We start from the raw sequence: 9,200 nt of genomic DNA on the forward strand, positions 1-9,200 counted from the left end.
ATGATGGTGTTGTCAGTGGATTATCTTCAAATCCATGGGATTGCTATATCTCTAGATTGCTATATCCAGTCTGTTTGGCACGCCTGGCCAATCCCGGGATTAAACCTTCCCATTCCTTTCAATCCCTTGAAAACACATGCCAGGCAAATTTGAAGGGATTAGGGTAGATTGGATGGGATTTAAACATAATGATGGTGTTGTTAGCGGATTGTCTTAAGATCCATGGGATTGGGATCAGATTACGGACTCTATTTGGCACGCCCGGCCAATCTCGGGATTTAACTTCCAATCCCTTCCAATACCATCCAGTCCCTTCTAATCCGACCGGCCAAACGGGCCCTAAGGTTCCTGGCTTCAGCCCAAATTGCATGGATGGGGCTTGAAATTTCCATTCATGGCTCACAACAGGATGGTAAATGGGATAAAACAAAATTAATTTCACATACAACTGAAACAAATTAAAATATTATTTCAGGCCGTTGATTCTATTGCAATGTCCCTGATATTTTAAGCAAAAAGACATGTTTCCACAGTCTACTACAAGCATCATATCTAGGGCGTTTAACAATTTTGAATGCATTGCTGGATCACGTGGTGTCTTTTGGTCTCTTGACTCTACCACACCTATGCCTTCTTACATTCTCTAATGAGAAGATGAATGGGTGCTATTGAAGTCAAAATCTGGACCACTCTCCACTCAATGCTGCGAACCTCCAATGAACCCTGGTCCTGCACAAAGGGGTGAGCAAAGGAGACCTTGGCTCAGCCGAGGGACCCTCCGATGCCTAACTCAGGCTAGGGAATCTGGGTCTAAGTTGCGTAATGTAGAGAGAAGGTGCGAGATATTGCATGCTTGTGGCAATAGGATCCTCTGGTATTTATACCTGTGGGTAGAGAGGATCGTGTCCGTTAATCTCAGTGCGATTTACTCAATCACGCGGATATTGCAATGTGAAGATATTATCCGCAATCTTTGGGTTGTACGGCGTATCGTGTCTTAAGGACGCGAATCCTCGGGCGAGATCTTCGGTCACGTCCGCATTTAGGCTAGTCTCCCGACTCGGCACTCGGAGTATCCTCACCCGGGCTCGGCCTCATCTTATCCAGACCTGAGACCAAGTACTGGCATTCGAAGTCGGTCGAATAATTTGCCTTAGTCTCGGATGCATACGCATTTCGACTGTTCACTGAACGCCGTCTTCAAATGACGAGAATGAATATGAGGGCTCGTCTCGGCCCGCTTATAGTCGTAATCCAGAGGTCGGCTTACAATTGGCGCGGTGCCTTCCTTCCGACCCTCCTTCCGAGGCCTTAATAACTGATTTGGATAGCTCCGGACGACCCTGATTGTCCTTATTCAGATTTCTTCATAAACAGAAGTCCCCTACTCTCTTGGTTCGAGCTTGGACTTAGAGAGTAAATGCCTGGGGAAACGAAATGATGCCTCCATGCCTCAGCTCATGATGACTGTTGATACAACTGGGGTGCAATAACTGCGACGATTGCGCTTCAGATTCCTTATCTCGTACGATGGTTGCACCTATTCAGATCTCGACCTCTGGGTGGATGACACGTGACGACGGTTACGATTTGCAATCGGCAGACGGTGCCACGTGCCCATGGGGAGGCGAGAGACGGCGTGCACCATGAATGGCATTTAATGCTGAGGCGACTTCGTCCTTAGAACGCGGGCTCATATGTATCGTTTCCCTCCGCGTGTCCCTTGGTAGAGGGTATATTCTCATGTGTTGATTGTTGCGATGATTTGTTGATGTTAATGGCTGACCCCTAAAGGGGGTCAACACCTCACGAATGGCGCGCGACCCTTAATTATTTTTGTAGATCTTTTAACGTATGATGAGCCAACCCCTTCTTTAAGGGATCGGTTCACCTCCGGATTTTTTCTCCGCATATGAGAGGACCCCTTGTAGATTTTCGTGGATTAACGAGTCGGCCCCTTCTTTAAGGGATCGGTCCATCAAGCTCGCCTCTGCTTATGAGGGGCAGTTTTTTTTGTTTGTAGATAGACCACATGAATAAATCAGATAGAAAGACTTTTATTAAGGGCCTTAAAAGGCTAGTAGCTCCGAGCTATACAATTATTGAAGGCCTCCAATAGCCAGTAGATTCTCATGGATAGTAGATCTTTAGGTGTTCGGCATTCCAAGGGTAGGGGAACTGACGTCCTTCGAGATCTTTCACTTGGTAAGAGCCCAGTTTAGTTGACTTGACAATGCAACAAGGCCCTTCCCAATTTGGTCCGAGCGTACCAACCCCTGGCTCTGCTGTATTCTGGAAGACGTAGCGGAGGACTAGGTTCCCTCGTCGGAACTACCTCGTTTTGACCCTGAAATTGTAGAACCGTGCCACTTGTTGATGCCGAGCGGCAACCCAGAGTCTAGCGACGTCTCTGGCTTCGTCGAGCAGGTCAAGGTTTGCTACGATCTGGTCTGCATTCTGATCCTCCTGGTAGGTCCTGACCCGAGCTGTCGGGAGGCCGATCTCGATTGAGACGATCGCCTCCGAGCCGTAAGATAGCGAAAATGGGGTTTCCTTTGTAGACGATTGAGTTGTAGTCCTGTAGGCCCAAAGGACGAATGAGAGCTCATTTGCCCAGTTGCCTTTCGCTTTTTCTAACTTAGTCTTGAGGTGATGCTTGATGACCTTGTTTACGGCTTCAACTTACCTGTTGAATTGCGGGTGCTGAGGCGAGGAGTATGCATTTGAGATACCAAGCCCCCTACACATGCCTCATAATTTATCATTATCAAACTGCTTCCTGTTGTCAGAGACGATGGTGTGCAGGATTCCGAATCGACAGATGATGTTCTTCCAGATGAAGTCGATCACCTTATGTTCTGTAATCTTTGCCATTGGTTCAGCCTCGGCCCACTTAGTGAAATAGTCGACTGTTACGATGGCAAACTTAATTTGTCCTTTCCCAGTGGGTAGAGGTCTAATAATATCGATCCCCCACTGAGTGAACGACCATGGCCCGCTCATGGGGGTCATCTCTTCCGCAGGCTGCCTCGGCACAGCGGTAAACCTCTGGCATTATCACATCTCTGGACGTAGTTCTTGAAATCCTCCCGAATGGTCGGCCAAAAGTACCCCCGTCGAAATATTTTCAGAGCTAAAGCACGGCCACCAAAGTGATTTTCACAGACTCCCTCGTGGATCTCCCGAATCACGTAGTCTACTTTATCGGGTTGGAGGCACCTGAGGTAGGGCTATGAATGCCCCTTCTTGTATAGGACCTCATCCAAGACCACGTATCGTGCAACTTTAATCTTCAGACACCGAGTCTCTAGGTTGCCTTAGGGGACCTCACCAGACTTGAGGTAACTGTAGATTGGGTCCATCCAACTCGGAGTGGTCTCCATCGAGTTGACCATCTCTTGATCAGTCCATTCGATGCTCGGACTATCCAAAAATTCTATAGGGACGATCCAAGGGATCTTTCCTTCAGCGGCGAAGGCTAACCTTGCAAGGGCGTCAGCCCAAGTGTTCTCCATCCTCGGAATCTGAGTGATGACGCGGCTCCAAAACCTTTCCATCAGCTTCTTGGCCTTGACTAGATAAGACACCATCCTTGCCTCCTTGGCGTCATACTTGGTGGAGATGTGGTTTACGATGAGTTGAGAGTCACACCGTACTTCGAGACGCTAAACCCCCAAATTGGCCGCCAGTGGGAGTCCGGCCAACAAGGCCTCGTATTCTGCCTCATTGTTGGAGGCTTTGAAGTCGAGCCTGATCGCATACTGAATGGAGGTTGCATAAGGTGCCACCAAGACAATTCTTACCCCGACGCGCTTAGAGTTTAACAATCCGTCCACATAAAGTATCCATCTCTGTTCCGATTCTGCATTCTGGGCAAGCGGGGGAGTTAGCGGGGGTCACAGGAATGGCCTCCGCGCCTGCGTCTACTTTTTTTGCATCCAAGGTAGTGAACTCTGCTAAGAAGTCGGTCACAGCTTGACCCTTGAATGCAATTTTTGGGCGATATTGGATGTCGAACTCCCCAAGTTCTATCACCCACTTAGTCAGCTGTTCGGAGACCTTAGGCTTTTGGAACACTTGCCTGAGGGGGGAGTCAGTTAGGATGACAATGGTATGTGCCTGGAAGTACGGACGCAGCCTCCGTGCTGAGAAGACTAAGCTGAATGCTAGTTTCTCCATACTTGGGTATCTGGTCTCAACAGGTACCATTGCCTTATTTACATAGTAAACGGGGTGCTGCTTACCCCCCCACTTCCCTGACGAGTGCGGAACTGACGACTAATGCAGAGACCACCAGATATAGGAATAGAGGTTCACCCTCTTCCGGCTTGGATAGTAGGGGAGGTGAACCCAGGTATTGCTTCATCTGCTGAAGGGTTTGCTTACATTTCGATGTCCACTCGGCTTTCTTGTGACGCTTCAATTGCTGGAAGAAGGAGAGGCACTTATTAGTGGCTCAAGATATAAATTGATCAAGTGCTGCTTCCCGACCAATGAGGCATTGGATTTCCTTTGTAGTCTGAAGCAAGCTCATGTCGAGTAGTGCCTTAATCTTATTTTTCGTTTCAAGCCTTAAAACGAGCTCGCCAAATGGATGGACGGTTTGGATATAATAAATATCCCATGATATGATTTATAGCCTGAACCTACTGAACTTGCTAACGTGAAAGCTTGCACAACACGTTATAGCAGCTGTGACGTTCACAGCCATAACGCCTCGAGCTCTGAGTTGTACAAACAACCCAAATGATATCAACGTTACATGGGCCCCATAATGATGTATTTTTTATATCCATGCCGTTTATCCATTTTTCGTGATCATTTTAGATCATTTGGAAAAAAAATGAATCATATCTAAAGCTCAAATGGATCACACCGAAAATAATAACGAGGATAATAATTTTCACCATTAAAAAAGTTGATCTGAATCGCACCTAACCCGATCCGACTCAGTTTCCCTAACCGAGTCGGACTCGGTTTAGGTTAGGCCAACCGTGTGTCGGATCGGATCGAGTCGTATGTCCCAGACCCAGTCCCGGATCGAATCGAGTTCGGGTCAGTCTAGCTAGATTTCAGACCAAATCGGGTTAGACCCAATCCGTTCCGACTCGGTCCGATGCCCACCTCTAGGCTCAGCCGGGGGACCCTCCGATGCCTAAGTCAGGCTATAGAATCTGGGTCTAATTTGCGTAATGTAGAAAGAGGGTGCGAGATATTGCATACCTGTGGCAATAGGATCCTCTGGTATTTATACATGTGGATAAAGAAGATCATGTCCGTTAATCTCGACGCGATTTACTCAATCATGCGGATATTGCAATCGTGGAGATATTATCCGTAACCTTTAGGTCGTGTGGCGTATCGTGTCTTAAGGACGCGAATCCTCGGGCGAGATCTTCAGTCACGTCCGCATTTAGGCTAGTCTCTTGACTCGGCACTCGGAGTATCCTCACCTAGGCTCGGCCTCATCTTGTCACGACCCAAACCCGGAAATCGGATTCACAAGAATCCCAATCGCCGAATCCGGTGCTGATAGCCTCTGTAATACCCCATTCTCGGCTCATAGCGTCCATATGCTAGATTTTGATCCTGAGATCCTACAAGGAGAAATTTTTTTTGTACATTTAACTCTTAATAGGCATAACCACAAGTATACCCAAATCACAAAGGCAACATCATCATTACATATCCACTAATATAATCATTTGAGTACAATAATGAAAGGGCAATACATAAATCGAAAATCAAGCTCCAGAAGACCGCTGCACACTCCAAACTCATCACTGCTGCAACCTAACATCACCTGCACACATCTATCGTGCATAATGTAAGACCCGTATCCTAGCTCGTACCGTTCCGTAGGCCTCCGCGGTCCTCCCGGTCGGATTCTGACGACCCACGATTTGCTGTCGACATTTACACGCAATCCTGAGTCATGTCTCGTATATCAAAGTCGACTCGACTCGAGACTCGTATCCTAGCGACCGCGCCGTCGCCGCGATTCCGACCCCACGTATTACGCGCTGAGGCGATACCCGGGCCAGGAGATGTAGGCCCACGTTCAGTTCGAGGAAAACACCGCGCGTCGCAATTTTCAAGAGAATCTCTAGCCTAAATGTCACATCAACCCATTAATCAAGTCTAAGTACACAACCTTACTTAGCCATCCCCTTTTCACCAACAAGGCATGGCACCCATTCCTTTTTCACCTAAAAGTCAACATGCACCATGCTCCCTCATCCCATCACCCCATCCATCACCACTCCTCTCTCTCATTCTCTCTCTCCATTCTCCCATGCAACTCCCAAGGAGAGGAAATGTCCAAGCTCTCCATGAGAAGAGCCATGTGTGGCCCACTCCCTGAAAATTGAGTGGGGCAAACTAGAAATTGAGCGGGGCAAACTGAAAATTAGGCGGGCAAACATGAAATTGAGCGGGACAAACTGAAAATTGAGCGGAGTAAAAATAAAATTGATCGTGAAGTAAATGAAATGAATGAAATTGACCACGAAGTGAATGAAATGAATTTTCGACCATCGACCTGATGGAATCTTGAAAAATAACAGAGTTGGTTGGCTAAAGTAGCTTCTCCTACCCCAAAATCATATAGGGTACGTCAGGTAACTAATTCTGGTTTAGAAGATATTCTTGTTAAATGAATAAAGAAAGAAATGAAAAAAAGAGAGAAAATTTTTTTATATGCTTATATATACATATTTATATAAATATGTATTAGAGAATATTATAGGTAGAATAAAGTTCTTCATGTAAAAAAATAAAAAATAAATATAAATATAAATTTTGCATAGACTGGCTACGGTTATAATTCGTAGCTATAGGTCCTTCGATATATCCCCGAGCTTTCGATATTATTGAAAAAGTTTAGGACTGTCCCGCGAGTTTGCCCAAAAAATTGTAATTTTCAATACACTATGGCTACGGATTATAACCGTAGCTATACTGCACGGCCGCTGCACTCTATAGCTTTTTATTTTTTTAATGCTGTGTTGCTTATGTGGGTCCCATCATGAGGTCTGTGTTATATCCAAACCGTCCATCTATTTGGCGTACTCATATTAAGTCTTGAGACAAAAAATAAGATAGATCTAACTATCAAGTGGACCACACTCTAAAAGACAGTGGGGAATTGAACGTCTACTATTGAAACCCTTTTAGGGGTTACAAAAGTTTTGGATCATTATGAAAGTTGTTTTTCCTCTTCATCCAAGTCTTTGTGACCATATGAATGAACTTAGACGGGGAGGATTTCTCACAAACAGCACGGTGGGCCCCCTAAAGGTTTCTAATGGTTGACGCTCATTCAACACTGTTTCCTGTAATGTGGTACACTTGAGATTTGGATATACCTCATTTTTGGTCTCATACCATAAAATAATCTGAAAAAGTATATGGACGGCATGGATGAAAATCATACATCATAGTGGGGCCCACAGACCACTGACCATCCGCCATTGGCTGGTGGTAGGCGGAGTACCCAATCCCTTTATGTGAAAGGAGGGGTATTTTCTTCCAGAAATTCGGTCTCAGCACGTGCAGGTCTAAGTTGCAAAACAAAGTTTGTCTTCTTTAATAAAAACAGCTGGTTAAAAGGTCGGGTCCACAGTCCTAAATTTCTCCCGAAACTTCTCCAGCTCGCAAGAATATTTTAATAGTGGACATTCAATTCCCACCCTGTGTTCCACTTAAGCCGTGGACCTGCCTATTTTTTTGGTTCATTTATTAAAACGATTAGAGAAAAGCGTTGAAAGGCATGGATAAAACACTTAATCCGTCCGGTCGGGGTTAGGACGCAATCCACGTCCTGCTGAGCCGCACCTAACCCGCACCCGTTCGAAAGGGACGCGGAATACCTGCGGAAAGAACTCCCAGGGAAGCAGATTGGATACTGAACGCTTCAGTAGCCAAAGTCCGGATCCTCTGTTATCAGGTTAACAGAGAATTCCTGATACCCTAATGCTCATTGGTCCACGTCACTACTCACTAAAAAAATAAAAATAATAAAAAACAGCTTCGGACGCCAAACCATTAGGGTAACAGGAATTCTCTGTTGACCTGATAACAGAGGATCCCGACTCGTTTCCGCCGTGCACCCACTCCGCCGTGAAATCGGATTGTCATAATGAGAAAATTCAGTTGGGCTCACTGTGAATATATGCGATTTATCCACACCTTCCACCTGTTTTTCCATCCAATTTTAGGCGTTGAGCGCAAAATGAAACTTATAAAAATCTCAAGTGGACCATACCACAGGAAACAGTGGAAATAATGATTTCCACCATTGAAACCTTTCCAGGCCCCACAGTGATGTTTATTTTTCATCCAAACTGTTCAAAGGATCAAAAAGCATGGATGAAGGTAAAAAAATAAATATAATCTTGATCCAAAACTTCTATAGCCCCCAAGAATTTTTCTATGGTATAAATTCAATTCACACTGTTTCCTTTAATGTGGTCCATTTTCGACTTTTATTTGTTTAGGTTTTGAGCTAAAGCCCTAAAATTATCTTATAAAATAGAAAAACAAATGGGATAAAATACATAAATTACAGTGAACCCACAAAGTTTACTAAGTACATAATCTGCTTCCCTTGGCCACGTACCGGTAAACTCCACCTACTTACTTTTTTCTCAGGACGAGGAAGTTTCTGGAACTCAGGTGGAGCCCACTGTGATGTTTGTAAAAGTCCTCTCCTTCCATTCATTTTTTTTTAGTTCATTTTATGACATGATGCCAAAAATGAACCGTATCCAAAGCTAAAGTGGGCTGTACTATAGGAAAATGCAGTTAGGGAAATTCCTACGGTTAAAATCTACCTGGGTTCAACAGTGATGTTTACAGGCCATCCGTGTTGTTAATAACTTCAACCCTACTGGGATGAACTAAAAATAAATAAAATATTAGCATGACTCAAAACTTCTGTGGCCCACAAATACTTCAACCGTGGACATTCAATTATCATGTTTTTGCCCACTTGGGCTCTGGAAACGGTTCATTTTTGGTTTCATGTTTTGAATTGAGCTAAAAAAACGGATGGACGGGTAAGATTTCTTGCAAACATTACAGTAGGCCCCACCTAGGTTCTCAGCATAGGAACTTCGTGCGAAAGTCTTCGCCAGGAAATCGACGGCCTTTCTTTTTTCAAATAAACATTTACTTGGCCAAGTGTGTTTATTGCCTAA

Source organism: Magnolia sinica, chromosome 12, assembly GCF_029962835.1.
Source record: "Magnolia sinica isolate HGM2019 chromosome 12, MsV1, whole genome shotgun sequence".
In the NCBI taxonomy this organism is placed as follows: Eukaryota; Viridiplantae; Streptophyta; class Magnoliopsida; order Magnoliales; family Magnoliaceae; genus Magnolia; species Magnolia sinica.